At 43.0% G+C, this 13,786-nt stretch overlaps 1 protein-coding gene and 1 long non-coding RNA gene across 3 annotated transcripts in view; one reads left to right on the top strand and one right to left on the bottom strand.

Moving 5' to 3' along the window:
* Positions 1 to 13,786, bottom strand: part of LIPC (lipase C, hepatic type) — a 184,504-nt gene that overhangs the window by 42,829 nt on the left and 127,889 nt on the right. The gene's annotated exons all lie outside the window — the stretch shown is intronic.
* LOC143655179 (uncharacterized) lies at positions 537 to 3,881 on the top strand. The gene is made up of 2 exons (XR_013162094.1): positions 537 to 717; positions 3,803 to 3,881. It is a non-coding gene; the product is annotated as an uncharacterized LOC143655179 (long non-coding RNA).

The raw sequence follows: 13,786 nt of genomic DNA, 5'->3' as shown, positions 1-13,786 counted from the left end.
TCCCCTATCGGATTGGTAGCCGTTTAACAATTTGACCCCACATCTTCATGGGGACGTTGGAGGGTATGCAAAATGGCATAACTAATAAGGGGGATTTCACAACAGCCACGGAAGGGACAAATGCATTTACTCTGTCCCCAGCATTCTCTTTCCGGGAATTTATCCTGCGACTATATGGGTAGGTGATTACCCATGATGGGGGTGCTGGTGAACCACGTGAGTGTTTTACCTCTTCAAAAAATAAGAAAAAGGAGCCTAGCTTTTTTTTTTCTTCTTGCATCTTTCATGCTGTCCATTTACCTGGATGTCCCTCACCCACCTTTAAAACCCTTCTCCATGCTCCAGGGGACTCTGGGAGCTGACGTTTCATTGTCTGACTGTGGGGCCAAAGGGTATCACTCAGTTGCGTATACCTCCCTGGGCTGACCTGCTGGTCATTATGCCTTTGTCACATCTTTGCCCACCTTGGCCCTGAGGGCCCTTGGGTTTAGCCACTGAACAGGTCAGAGGCTCCACGGGGTCCCCAAGTGGCCTGAAAAAGCAGAGAGAGCCCCTCCGGGAGCTTTCCAAGTAGGCAGCTTCTTTTCTGGCAGGACTGGACTTGCCAGATGGTAAAGTATTTGGAGCCATCACGAGTCAAGGTGCAGCGAATTCTACAGAAGGAAGCAGGCGAAGAGCTTGGAAGCCAGACAGCGAGGGCCGTGCTGGAACCCAAAGGTGCTCAGCTTTGGAAGGTGGGGAGGGAGTGAGAGGAAAGTAAGTGTTTCTTGTCAGCCTTGTTAGACCTCTGATTTGCCCCAGGGCCTCTCAGGCATCGCCTTTTAGAGGCTGGCGCTTCCCCAGCAGCCAGGCCATCTGGGGCTGGTGCTCATGGAGTGATGGGAGTGAGGATATTTTAGATGTGTCAAAAGTGACGAATGTTGAAAAGTACTACCGGCGCCTCTGGGAACTCACAGTTCACACTGGCAGCTGAGATGTGCCAGGCGCTTTGGAAGAAACTGAACTCAGGAAGATATGCGAAAGTCTTTAAAACAGGCAGCTCTTACCTGCCATCCCAGATGTGCATGGCAAAGGGGTGGGCCCTGCGAGAAGAACAAAGAAGCACAAGAGCAGTGAAGGGGCACTGGGGACACGGCAATACCTCAGGTTTGGGCAGAAAGAGAGGCCAGCAAAGGCAGGAGGGAGCAGGAGCTTATTGAAATGGAGGTGGGCAAGCAGGGAGCTGAGGGTGGAATCTGCAGAGCTTGAGGCCGGAAGCACTAAGGGCTTGGGAGCCTGGGCCCGATAAGTGCCACCCAACGTGACTGAGCGGGGGTGGTAGCCAGGAGCCAGTCAGAGGCTGGAGGTGTGCCTGGGGCCTTGGCCCAGAGCGAGGCTGGAACAAGGCTCCAGTGTGTCTGGATTTGAAAACATCCCAGGGAATGTGTTACTAGAATTCAACATCTACCCCGAAGATAATGCATCCTAAGAGGAGCGACTTCAGTATTCTGCATTCAGCATGGTCTTGTTTTATGAGTATAAGGCCACTAGTTTTTGTTTGTTTGTTTGTTTTGTTTGCCTCTGAAGGGAGATGGCTTATTCTGGCTACTTAGAAACTGGGGGTGGGAGATGCTGCAGCAGCAGCCACTCTGGGCCATAATGGGCCAGAAGAAGGAGGATGGAATCACTCTGCCAGGGGCAAGCATGGGGCACGTAGCCAGGCTCAGGAAAGTCACTGGGAGAGAGAAGATCCTGGATAAGTACTACTAAGGGGGCTTGGGAAAGGGGGTCCAGGATCCAGCTGGCTCCATCCAGCTTGATGAATGAGTGTGGGGAAAGATGGAGAGGGGATGGAGTGAGCATCAACTCTACCTGCCCCTAGGTGCATTGCCAGGCCTGCCTCTCCCCAAACCAGGAAAGAGAGTTAGTCTGTGTCACAGACACAAACTCCTCTTTACTATCATTGTCATTACCTCAACTTCTTTATATAGCTTGCTTAACTTGTAGAGGACTCAACTGTCTTTCCACCTCCTACCTCCAACCAGCCTTTACTGACTCCCCTGTTCTGTTCACAAATTCCTCCTCTTCTAGGCCCCAACTCACTCCCCTGAGTCATCTCCCACTCCTCCCACTGCTTTCTTCTCCTCCTTTTATCAGCAACTGCAACTCACTCTAGCACTAACATGTACAATGATTTGCTTCCCAGTTGGCTCTGCTTCCACACCAATCTGCCCATATCCAACTCATCCTGCCAAATGCTATAACCCAACCAGAGCCCTTGAAGGTCCCTGACTGCCCCTCGCTCTCCTGCCTCCCAGTCTTTGCTCTTGCAGTTCCCTCTGTTTGGAACCTCTCCCCCTCCCTACATTTCACCATCAGCCTTGAAGGAACCACATGGTTGAGGCTTCAGGAAATGTCTCCTGACAACTCACCAGGTGAGGGGCCCTTCTCTGTGCTCCCCAGGCCCTTGTGCAGATGGTGAGCATGGTATTCTTGTTTGCTGGCTGACTCCATCACTAGGTTCTAAGCTGTAGATGTCTTATATAGCCAGTGATGTGGTCCCAGCACTTAGTACAAGGCCCGGCACAGAGGTGGGCTACTTGCTGAATTGAATTAACAGGATACTTTCATTTTTCAGGCCTTCCTAGAAAAGGATTTGCCACAGTGAGCCAATACTTAGAGGAAGGGTAGGGCAGATGCGGGGATCCCACATTGTCTCATTTCTTATACCCACTGTCTCTTTCAGTGGTCATGAGCTGTTGAGCCACTGAGACAAAATCCCTGTGTCTATCTACTCTCTAGGAATGATCTGGAAAGAAAGGCATTAATGAATGTAAAGAAAGGAATGAACTGGTTATTCTTTGGAATCATGGGTGGTCCTTTGTTTCGTCTTCTTCTCAATGTCTTCCAGAGACCAAACCTGTTTGTCTCTCTCCCTTCCTCCCTTTCTTTCTCTCTCTCCCTTCCTTCTCTTCCTCTTTGTAATTCCTCATCTATTTCAAGCCTTGTAACTCGATTTCTAAAAATTGCCTTTGTGAAAACTTTTCTCATTGCAAATTCTTTGCTGGGATGTTAATAGGGGTTATGGGGAAAAAAAGAGTTTTGTGGTCAAATAAATTTGGGGAATATTGTATTAAGCAAGGTTAATCAGGCTTTCTGATAGCCAGACTGAGCTCTTAAGAAGCCACTGTCTTTACTTTCTAGATGGAGCATTTGATATGCAGTGGCCTTAATGCAATTGACTTTGGAGATGGCCTTGCCCCATCCCCATTCCTTTTTTTGGCAAAGTATTTCTAGGACTGATATTCCATGGGGCACACTTGAGGAAATTCCATTCAAGGACAGTTTTCCATTGTGCCTCTTACCTGTAGCACTGACACTTATCCTCGTCTCTCTGCATAAGTGTCTCGGAGGCTGGTCTTAGCTGTTGTGATTAAGGTAAGACCTTGGTTTTAGTACACAAAACTTCGGGAGGTATCAGGGTCTTTCAGATATTTGTTATAGCTGATGATGTGAGAAAAATGAGCGCCACCCCTCTGCAATCATCACTGTGTACAATAATGCATTATTCCCATCACTTAGAAGTGATCAGCCTTTTGCTTTTTGGGGGAGCTGGGTGGGGATGTATTGCCTCCCATTCTTTTTCCACGCAAATACAGGTAGCAGGATTTTACTTATGTGTTTTCTTAAAGTACAGAGGGCCTGTTGATCAAAATTTGCTGAATAAATAGAAATGAGGCACTGAAGAGCAAGCAGTATTTTGACTGGTTGGGAAGTGACTTAAAAAACAATAGGCAAATTTCTTTTCAAACTGTGCTTCTAGGAATCTGAGCTCGAGGATCGTGTGGAGGTACTTTGGGGGCTGCTATGGCGGAAGGGGAAAGGCTACAGAAACCGAGAGGGTAAGTTCCTGACTGCCCACCTCCACTTCAACCCAAGCAGCACGGCTTTTAGGTCTTAACTCTTCCTACTTGAAATTCTGTTTGTAAGGAGGTTTCTTACATACATTCAAGCACCACAACTCTAGATCAATCTTATTTTCACAGGCTTTTAAAAACCCACTGAGATATAGAAATGTGAAAAAAAAAATTGTCAATCACATATCTGGATATTGGATCTAGAACCCAGGTTTCCTCAAACACTGTCTAAAGCTGTCTCCACACATTTTTGTATTTTTTTTTATTCCCTTCTGACTCAGCCAATTTCCAAAGAGAAGAACAAAAGATAGCAGGGAGCAAATAGCCGCCAAGACACTGTGGTAAATCCACCAAGAAACAGTCGCGGAAAGGTACAGAGAAAACTCATCTGTACCTCTCATTTGATCTGTGTCACTGTCGTTCTTCCTATGCTAGGCCTTAAAAATGTAAAGAAACATGCTCAGTGCTAGGCTGCTAAGCTAAGAATAACTCACAGAGAGACACAGTACAATACCCTAGTCTCCAGTGAAATGAAGTGTTTAATCAAAACTGCCTTATTCTGTAAATACTCTGTCTATTGATGAAGAGCTCTGCAAATAGAGGCAGCAACTACTCAAACCTCTGGAGAGAACCTGGAAGGAACTAAAGAAGAGAGAAAACATGGCAAACATGACTATTTTGACTGTCTGGGTGGGGGTCCCTGCAGAGGAAGAGGGCTTGCTTGTATCATTATGCATTTTTCGCACACACACTCTGTGTTCAGTGAAGGTGGGGACAGCAGAAAGGGTTTAGAAGAACCTGTCAATTCGTTGCTTTACCTGGCTGGTTAAAAGTGTGATCCCTTTAATTGTAATGATGCTAATATTTATCATGCATTTCCTCTATGCCCAGTGCTGTCCATTAACCTCCCGAAAAACCTCTGAAGTAGCCACAGTCATTTTCAAGGTTGGAACTCAAACCCAGACAGCTGGGTTCCAGAGACTACACTCTTCTTCTTTTTTAAAATGATGAAACTTATTTATTTATTTGTGTACACAGTATAATGTACACATTTTACATACACAGCTCAGTTTTCAATGTAGGTATACATCAGTGTAATCACTACCCAGATTGAGATGGAGAACATTCCCGTTCCCAGATACTTCTCTTAAGCCCCTTCCCAATCAATACCACCGCATAACCAAGATCCTGACTTCCATCACCATAGACTATTTCAGCTATTCTTGAATTTTATGCAAGAGGATTCATACAGCATGCACCCTTTTGTGCCTGGCTTCTCTATTTCAACACTATATAAGATCACCCATGTTGTTGCAGGTACAGAGCCTGCATCTTAGCTGCCATGCCATACTGCCTCCATGTTGGCTTCCAGAAATGTCTTTGGAAAGTGGCTTGATTTATTCAGTGTCTATAGAGTCTGAAGGGTGGAGTGAGAGTGCAAAAGGTTAAGTTCAGAGTATGGCCAAGAAGATAACTTTGTAGATAATTCTCAGCTGTTGCATGGTTCTCAGTCCCTCACTGTTGAGTTTCATGAATCCAGACTCACTGGCATAAGCACAAGTTCATCTTTGGCTTTCGGATTTCTTCTTGTTACAGAACAAACCCTATCACTGCTATCTCCTCAAACACGTGGGTAGCGTTCTCAGGCATCATCAAGGGCAGCAGTTCTCAACCCAGGGAAGCTTGGCAATGTCTAGAGACATATTTATTTGTCATGAGTATGTGTGTGCATGTTGCTATTGGCTTCTAGTGGGTAGAGGTCAGGGACACTGTTCAACATCTTACAATACACAGGACAGCCCCACATGGCAAAGAATTATATGACACAAAATGTCAATGGTTCCACTGCACAGAAACCCTAGTCAACACAAGAAAGCTGCTGAGTACCTCCTTTTTCTGGTATAGGACTAGAGGAAGTAGAATGTAATAGAAAGAACTCTTTACTTGGCATTAGAAGACCTGTGTTCCAGGCCCCACTCTGCCATTGACTAGCTGTCTGACCTCATTTAAATCACTTAACCTCCATGAGGCTCACTTACCTTATCCATAACTTGGGAATTGTGATGCCTGCCTTTCCTACTTACTAGGCTTGTTGTCAGGGTCACAAGTGAGAATATCAGTGGAATCTCTTTGAAATGTTTACATGTTATTATTTTATTTGACTGGCAGCAAATCAAGCTTATATGGTGTTTCTGCATCTAATGTCAGTGCAAGAATGTTTTCAGCAGGGTTTCTGTTTCACTAGATGCATTTCCCTGTATTCAGTTTCCAGGGTCATAGCCTCATTCTCAGCTTTGTGTGGGAAGGAGCTCATGCACAAAGGGTGTTTCCTGGCACTGTGGGCAGGTCTTCAAATATCTCTGTAATCCTCTAAGGCTGCAGTTCTCAATGCTGGAACTTGTGGTCTAGAAATTCTCTTTTAAATTATTGTGAGATCTCTAATAGAATTTGCTCCAGAAAAGTAAGGTATTTTTAATACTGAATCTTGGATTTGGTTTTGTCATGTAAGAGGCTATAGATCAGGCAGGCCACTGTGGCTCGGTGGCAGAGTTCTCGTCTGCCATGCCAGAGACCTGGGTTCGATTCTCGGTGCTTGCCCATGTGGAAAAAAAAAAAAAAAGAAGAAGAGGCTATAGATCCCCTTGGCTGAAGATATGTAATGCTATGAGTATGTTAGTCTGATGAAATATTGCTGAGCTCATTGTGCTATGTGATAGTGTAATTAGTATAAAGAGGTTTACAACTCTATGAACACAAGATAAGAAGCCCAGTGTGTGTGCAAAGCTGTGTGTGCAAAGCTGGCCCTAAAGAAATGTTAGGCATTTGTTAAAACACTAGAAAACTTTGCTTTTTGAGCAGTAAGTGAGTTGGTTCTGCCCAGTGTTGAAGGGAAACCTAGTGATCAGTGTGATAACGGATAGTGTGAGACACTGACATTATGTGATCATATTGTAATTATCAACATAGAAAATATTTGGAACCTTAATACGGAGTGGAGGTGGTTTTAATTACTTAAAGTGAATCAACCCCAAATTCTAATATAAAAGAAGTATGCAGCAGAAGACTTCTGCTTCTGTACAAGATAGAATAACAGGGTTCTGATTTCTCCTCTTACCTTAAACAATTGAATAAAATATATGAAACAAAATTTTCAAACACTGGGTAATAAAGCACACAGAAGGAGTGAGGGGAAACAGAGGAGGAGAGCTGTATGATTGCTCCATCTTACAACCCAGAGAGTTTCCAGGCCACAGGGCCCCTCCCTGTGGAGGGGGAGACGGAGTTAGGAGTTCAGGTGTCCAAGGCAGCCAGAGCTCACAGAGAAGAGTTCTGGAGAGGAGATAGCTCTGGAGATCTGAGCAGGTTCCCTGTGAGTCTCCAGCTTAGTAGAGACTCGTGCAGGCATATGAGGAAATGACCCAATGCCGGGGAAAGGAGCAGGTGGAGTAATCCTGTGAATCCCACATGGGGCTGGGAAGGGTTTGTGTTCCCACCAGCCAGACTGAAAAACCTTGTATCCATAGGGCATTGAGTAGATTACTCAGAAGTTTATTGTGTCAGGAGTAAATAAAAAGCTGCTCAGGTCACACCTAACAAAGTTTAAAGCAAGTCTCCATCCAAAGGATCAAACTGTTCCTGAGTAATTTAACTACATCCTAGAACAAAGCTAAAGAGTATTTGAAATTATACAAGAATATCAGCACCAACCAAGTAAAATTCATAATATCTGTTATCTAACTGAAAAGTCACCAGGCATGCAAAAAAAAAGCATTGAAATGCAACCCATAATGAGGAGAAAAATCAGTCAATCAAAATCAAACTGGAAATGAGACAGATAATAAAATTAGTAGGCAAGAACATTAAAAAAGGTTGTTTGAACTATATTCCATATGTTCAGGAAGGTAGAGGAAAGCATAAACATGTTAAGGAAAGACACAGAAGATATAAAAAAATCCATATTGAATTTCTGGAAATGTCTAAGTTGAATAATGCTTTGGATAAAATTAACAAAAAATTAGATACTGCAGAAGAAAAGATTAGTAGATTTGAAGGCATAGCAACAGAAACTATCCCAAATGAAACACAGAGGACAGAAAGACTGAAAATACATGAACAGCATCAGGCAGCTGTGGGACAATTTTAAGAGACCTTGTATATAAGTAATTGGAGATCCCAAAGGAGAAGAAAGAGAGGAGAATAGAAAAAAAATGTTTGAAGAAATAATGGCAGAAAATGTCTGAGATAGATGAAAAGTATAAGCAGATAAATCCAAGAAGCTCAAAGAACTCTCAAGGACAAGAAACATGAAGAAAACTATACCAAGGCACAGCATAATCAAATTGCTTAAAGGCAGTGATAAAGAAAAACTCTTAAAAGCATCCAGAGTCAAAAGGCCACATTACAGACAAAGGAACCTGGGGTGGGGTGAGATTTTAAGATATCTCACGGGAAACAATGCAGGCAGAAGAGGTGAAGCAACATGTTTGAAGCTAAAACAAGATGTGCAGTGAACCGCCTTGCTTTGGGGTCAAATGTAAGTTAGTAGATGTTGAGACAAAAATCTCATCATACAAACCTGGCTCAGTGTAAGCAGAAAAGTAAAAGCACTGACGTGGTGGTCAGACAAAGACTATAGTATCATATCCACGTTTATGAGAGAATGAGAAGAAAGAAGAGAAAGAATAATGGAAGATTTCACAGTGATGCCAAGTCAGTCCTACAAAAAGAGGGTCTGTCTTCTAACTGCCGCCATCTCAGCAAACAGCAATCCCAAGTTATGAACTTTAGGCACTCTGAACTCCTACATTTCTTTGACCCCCACCTCCAATCAGTTACTAAATCTCACTGATTTTGTCTCCAGATTGCCTCTCAGTTTGCTTCTCTTCCTCCAGTTTTAATCCAGGCCTGCATGACCTCTCACACATGCCATTTGACACTGGAAAAGTCTTCACTCCTCTGCGTCTGAGTTTTCCCCTTTATAGACTAAGGGGTTTGGCACATGGTCTCCCAAGGACCTTTTTTGCTCTCAAAGCCTGAGTTTCAGTGTTATTTTAGGATGTCTAAATGTGAAGACCTCTGTTGTTTCACACTAAAGATGCTTAATTGTAACATATGTCCAGAAAGAAAAAAGTTAGAGGTTAGAAATGTGCCCTGCACATAGTAGGTGCTCTATAGTATGTGATAACTGAATGATGAGAGTTTAGAGCCCCACCAGAGTATAACCAACCCCAAATATATGTGGAACCATTGTGAACAGTGTTCACAGTTTGTGAATGGTGACCACCCCACTCCCTCAAAGATATTATTGTTCTCATCCCCAGAACCTGTGAGTATGATACCTTATATGTCAGAGACTTTGCAAACACGATTAAGTTAAGGATCTTCACATGGGGAGATCATCCTGGACTAATCAGGTGGACCCCATGTAAGCACAGGTGTCCTTATGAGAGGAAAGTAGTGGGATCGCAGTCAGAGACAGAGACTGGGCGATTCTAGGCTAGTGGCTCCCAAGATGGAGAGAGGAGCCACAAGAGCCCCCAAAGGAATGCAACCCAGGCCACCCCTTGATTCTCCAACATCTGACCTCCAGAACTGTAAGATGGTGAGCTCGTGTCGCTTTAAGTCACTAAGTTTGTAGTCATGTGTTACTGGCAGCAACAGACAACAACACACAGTCCTTATTTCTCACCAAGTTCCTATATTTTCTGAGAACGACAAAAAGTCTCTGCTTTACTCAACCACATAGGGTTACGGCTGGCTGTGTATAAGGTGAGAGTAAAATGAAATGACGCATACTACTAATCGAAATGATAGAAAATACTACTTTCTAATACAATACTACTACTACTTCTATGACTAAAGAGAACATTTAATGCAGTGCAAATGCCTTCTAGACATTATTTCATTCAGTCCACTAAATAATCTTATGAAGTAGAGATCATTATGCACCTTTAATAGAAAACCAGTGCTCAAAAAGCTGAAGAAACTTGCTCAGGGCCACACAGCTACCACCAGGCAGTCTTGTTCATTTTGTTACACCGGTAATTACAAATTTTATGTAAATGGGGACCATCATGATGACTATTATAACTGTACTGCTCCGTTATTATTCTTTCCTCATGCCTCTTCTCCTGTAACAACATCTGACTGCTTCGCTCATCACATTCCAGCCTGTCACCGGCTTGTCACTGAAATGATTGAAATGCTACAAATTCAGCATTACAACTTCCTAGGCTGGGCAAGTTTGGCAAAGCCTGGGGAGATGTTTGTTTATCTGAGAGCAAATGGCTCTGAGGTTTGGAAATGGAAACGCCCCTCCTAGCCCACCCGAGAGAAATGTGGTTGCGTATTTAGGTAAGGAGAGCTCTGGTATAGACAGTCATTTGTAAGTGGGGGTGGGGTGCAGATGCTAGCTGCCCTCGGGGGTGTTTTCAGACTTTCCAGTTACACAAGAATGCACTAAAGGGGGTTTGTTTGGGGGGGCTGTGTCATTAGAGCACTTTATCCCTTTTGTTTTTTTCCAAAAGAGGCACCCATTAATTGTAGGGGGGGTTTTAGGTCCTCCTTCCCCTTTTTATCCTCTACCTGCTTCCTCTTTCCTTTTCCCCTTATTGTTCTGAGGTCTGTTTGTTTTTAAGGGTTTGGCTTGGCTAACAGGAGTTGCGCCAAAGGGGCCGGCTCTGTATGAGCTGTACTTCCGGAAGCACAGAGGAACAGCTTGCTTTGAAGATTGTTGAGCATATTGGGATAATTGCATTCGTTCTAATATTTTCACCCATTTCTGATCATCAAAGAACTCAGAAACGTTTGAGCTGGTGCAGTTTCTTCTGGTTTGTCCTTGGGAGCAAGTGTCTGGAATGGGGTTGAGCTAAAAATGTTTTCCGAGTGAAGCCTCGTTAATAGGGCAAGCTGCAAATTCACATCAAGGGAGTGTCATCTTTCAAAACAGCTTCTTGGCAGAAAGGGATGAGGAATTTTAGAGAAATCTAAATCTGTAAAGCTTCCATTAAATGAACCCCCTCATTCCAGACTCTGCCGGTGGAATCCGGGGACTGTGGGCCATGAATAATTGACTTCTTCGGTGGCAGGATGCCCCCCAAAGGTCAGCGCGTCCTTTGGGATGAAACATTAATCAGTTTGGAGGAGATTTTAATTTTAATTTTTTATTTTCTATGCGTCTCTGTGTCTCCTTTTCTATGTACGCTTTTTTTTTTTTGCTGGTGTTTAGGTTTCGTTTGATTTAATGAAGGTGAAAGATGGAACGTCTATGTTGCAGGCTGGCGGATGTCTGTGGAATGATTCTCATTATGACAGGTCATCTTATTATGACTGTTTCTCTCCCCTATGTTGTCCATAAGCCCCTTGAGGCCAGGGACCATGATTTTTACCTTTCACTGTGCAGCCCGTATTTTTGTAGTATACCCCCAGGGCACGTGCATCTGCTAAGTCTCCGAGAGGATGACTGCGCCACTTTGAGACTTGATGGGATGGTCTAAGACTGTCTGCCTTCTTAAAGTTCTTTTGGATCTAGAGAAGTCACCTTGGGAACTCTGATCCCTGTGGCTTTTCCAACCTGCCTGGCAGACCCGCCTCCCCAGGCCGTTCTCCTTCCTTCCCAATGTCTCTCTGGCTCAAAAGCACCCATCCTCACTTTTCACATTTATTCTGTCTCTAACTGGATGGCCTCATCTCTTAAAAGAAAGGTGAAATAAACCAAAAAACTTAAACTTTTTTTTAATTAAAAAAAGGAATAAATGTTCATTATAGAAAACTTTTAAAATAGAGGAAAATACCAAAGATATAAAGAAAAATAACTAAAATTACATATAATCCCATACCCATATAGCCATCATATTATGGTTTCTTTCAAGGATTTTAAAATGTGATACGTGTCTGCATGTGTATATATGTATATAGGTGCATAAATATCATTTAGAGTCCTGATATTTTTTAACTTAATGCTTTATCTTGGACATTTCACCATAACATCAGTAGTTGGTTTAAGGGCCACATAGAACTCCATTGTGTGGCTGTACCAGAATTATTTCTTCTACTGTCATAATATCCTCTATTTTCCTTATCAGTGTTGCAGGGTGTTGAAAACAGATGGTCATTCATATTTTAAAACTTCACCTTCTGTGCGAGACTAAAGCAAGAAATGTTTATTTGGTACAAAATTTATATTTTGACTAGTGCATTTCCTAATTTAACTTATATGGACAGTTTAATTGAACACCGTAAGTACATGGAACCTTGAATTGGGCATGAGGCTTTGTAGGTTTGTCCAGTATGATGCACCAATAAATCCCAGAGTGATGTGAACAGTGAATAAAACAATATTTGCAAGGTCCTCTTGGGGGAATGGGGAGAAAGGGGAAAATTTTAACTTCCCCACTTGGAGAATTCCTGATATTCTTCCAAGCAGTGGAGACAACCAAATCAATAGGCTGAGCCTCTAATCTTGGGATTTGTTCATATGAAACTTATTCCCGCAAAGGATAGGCTAAGCCAACTTAAAATTAGGCCTAAAAGTCACCCCCAGAGAACCTCTTTCGTTGCTCAGATGTGGCCTCTCTCTCTCAGCCAATGCGACAAGCAAACTCACTGCCCTCCCCCTCTCTACATGGGACATGACTCCCAGGGGTGTAAACCTCCCTGGCAACATGGGACAGAAAACCTAGAATGAGCTGGGACTCAGCATCAACGGATTGAGAAAACCTTCTCAACCAAAAAGGGGAAGAGAGAAATGGGACAAAATAAAGTGTCAGTGGCTGAAAGATTTCAAACGGAGTTGAGAGGTTATCCTGGAGGTTATTCTTACACATTATATAGATATCCCCTTTTTAGTTTACAGTGTATTAGAGTGGATAGAGGGAAGTGCCTAAAATTGTAGAGCTGTGTTCCAGTAGTCATGTTTCTTGAAGATGATTGTATAATGATATAGCTTTTGCTCTGTGACTCTGTGATTGTGAAAACCTTGTGTCTGATGCTCCTTTTATCTATGGTATGGACAGATGAGTAAAAAATATGGATAAGAAATAAGCAAAGAATAGAGGGGACAAAGGTTAAATTAAGTAGGTTGAAATATTAATGGTCAAGGAAAGGGAGTGGTAAGGGGTATGGCATATATTAGTTTTTCCTTGTTTATTTCTTTTGCTGGAGAGATGCAAACGTTCAAAAAAATGATCATAGTGATGAATACACAACTATGTGATGATGTTGTGAGCCACTGATTGTAACCATGTTAAGAATGTTTGTATGTCTGTTCATTGTGTATAATAAAAATATTTTTAAAAAATATCCTCTGGGGCGGGCCATGGTGGCTCAGCAGGCAGAGTGCTTGCCTGCCATGCCAGAGGACCCAGGTTCGATTCCCGGTGCCTGCCCATGTAAAAAAAAAAAAGAAAAATATCCTCTGGGCGGGCCATAGTAGCTCAGTGGCAGAGTTCTTGCTTGCCATGCTGGAGACCTGGATTAGTTTCCTGGTGCCTACCCATGCAAAAAGAAAAAAGAAAAAAAAATATATATATATATATAATAGATATATACAAATAATATATATATATTTCCTCTACTTTTCTAATTTAAGTTGTATCCACTCTTTGCTTTTCTCCAGTGTAAACAGTGCTGTGATGCAATCTTGTTCATAAACCTTTCTCTACATTTCAGATTAACAGTAACGGAAATATAGGCCAAGTGGCTTAACTTTTCAAAGACTCCTAGTACAGATTTTTCACTTGTCTACTAGCTCCAATCTAGCTCTTCCTCGTGCAAACCCTAACAGGGTGCCCTGTCTTTCTGGACTCACTGGATCGCCATATCCTGTCCCTGCCTGTTACGAGTCAGCCACACGATAGCTCTCCAGGGAGAACGTGCCTGGGACCCAACCC

This window comes from Tamandua tetradactyla, chromosome 14 (genome assembly GCF_023851605.1).
Source record: "Tamandua tetradactyla isolate mTamTet1 chromosome 14, mTamTet1.pri, whole genome shotgun sequence".
Lineage (NCBI taxonomy): Eukaryota > Metazoa > Chordata > Mammalia > Pilosa > Myrmecophagidae > Tamandua > Tamandua tetradactyla.
The sequence above is the reverse complement of the archived record's forward strand: the minus strand, read 5'-3'. Positions and strand labels throughout refer to the sequence as shown.